Below are 1874 nucleotides of genomic sequence, written 5' to 3'. Positions count from 1 at the left end.
GTATGTTCCAAATCAGGCCAACCTACTGAGCATGCCCAGTTATATCGTTCTGGTCACTCCAGGGTTCTGAAACGTAAACTCCATTTCTCCGGGTTTTTAGAGTGGCCAACAGGTAAAAGAAGGTTGCAGGAAAAACAATTCTGGAGAGGTTCAATGAAACAATAGCACCTGCACACAGGAAGTGAAAGAACGTGGGAAAATTGCTCAACACACAAACTCAGCAATGCTTCAACATGAATTGTAATTTATTGGATTAAAGAATTCAGGCCGACTAACAGATACACCAGGTAACCAGCAGATGGCATGCCTGAATAAGGATAACTCCAACTTTGGGAAATTTTACCATCTGATCTAATATAATTAATGAAATTTATGAAGCATCTACCATGTACTGAGAGGCAGAGTGAGAATGAAAGAATTAAAAAAAATCTAATGAGGAGGATTTGAAAATGCAATGTAGAAATAACTACTGGGATAGAACTATAAACTAATGCTGGAGAAAAACAACATTTCAGAAGGGACATCTGGGAAGTGTAAAACCATTCTTATGGGCAGCAGCTAACCAAATTATAAAAAGAAGACTTTTCTCATTATCTCACATTCTCTAAAATACATAAAAATGTATTCTCTTCCAAGGTAAATAAATGTAAACCCTATGTTTATATTGTTTCATTGTTTTGAAATAGGCAGCATTTGTATATCTCCCATTTAAAAAGAAAATGAAAAGTAAAGCTCATAGAGGTTGCTGCTTTCTTTGGAGTTGACAAAGGATCAGTAAGTGGCCAAATTGAAATGATAACTTAACGTTGTCTGAATTCCAGCCCAGTGGTTTTAAGTATGGTTGTGTGTTTTATGATCAGGTTGTTCGTAAAATGAATAAACAAAGACTTTTGCAGGGGTGGAGGCCTGGGGGAGGTAAGTAGATTCGATACTAAATTACCATGTATTACCAGTTAACATGGATGGTTTCAAAATGGGTTCATCCAGAAAGAAACCAGTTTTAACAACTCCCTGGGAGAGTGTTGGGTCTCGGTGAAGTTCCTGAGCTACCAGGGAAGCCCTTAAGGCTTTCTATTGGTGGTTATAACATTGAATGAAAGAAAGATGGGATTAAAGAGAGCCGGACACTTTATCCCTGTTAGATCTGAATATTTTTATCCCTGAAAATAAGGTCCCTTTCTTGATCCTCTCAACTAGCATCCTCTGGACCTCTCCTTGTTCAGCCCTTCATCAGTGTGACTGCTGATCCCCTAATGAACACCACCATTCACATTGTGTTCACAGTGAGCACATTGGTTCAACGTCCTCGAAAATTTAAGATTACTTTCATTTAAAAAATTTTAAATTCCTTTTAAAAATATTTATTTGGCTGCACTGGATCTTAGTTGCAGCACACAAGATCTTGGATCTTTAGTTGCAGTTTGTGGGATCTAGTTCCCAGTTGTTCTTCAGTCGTTAAGTCGTATTTGACTCTGAAACCCCATTAACTGTAGCACTCCAGACTTCCCTGTCTTTCACTAGTTCCCAGACCAGGGATTAAATCTAGGTCCTCTGCATTGGGAGGGTAGAATCTTAGTTACTGGACCACCAGGGAAGCCCCTCAACATTATTTTTAAAGGAAACATTTCAACCATAAAGAAAAGTTTACATACTTGCCTAAGAAACACGCTTTTCTCCCTGCAGAGATTTTAAAAAATGTTAACATTTTGCTTCATGTGTGTGATTAACAGTTGAAGCCTCTTTTACATGCTGCCCAGATCTCATTTCCCACCCTGCCTGCCTAGAGGCATCCACTGTCATAAAATTTAGTGTGCTGCCTACTTGTCCACTTTTTATGCTTATTATATATACATGTTTGGCCTTGTAAACAGTGT

General features: G+C 38.3%; 1 pseudogene; it reads left to right on the top strand.

Moving 5' to 3' along the window:
• The window catches only part of LOC109575113 (ankyrin repeat domain-containing protein 26-like), a 502197-nt pseudogene that overhangs the window by 260449 nt on the left and 239874 nt on the right, over positions 1-1874 (top strand).

Source organism: Bos indicus, chromosome 21 (assembly GCF_029378745.1).
Source record: "Bos indicus isolate NIAB-ARS_2022 breed Sahiwal x Tharparkar chromosome 21, NIAB-ARS_B.indTharparkar_mat_pri_1.0, whole genome shotgun sequence".
Lineage (NCBI taxonomy): Eukaryota > Metazoa > Chordata > Mammalia > Artiodactyla > Bovidae > Bos > Bos indicus.
Note: the sequence above shows the minus strand (reverse complement) of the source record. Positions and strands in the feature narration are given on the sequence as shown.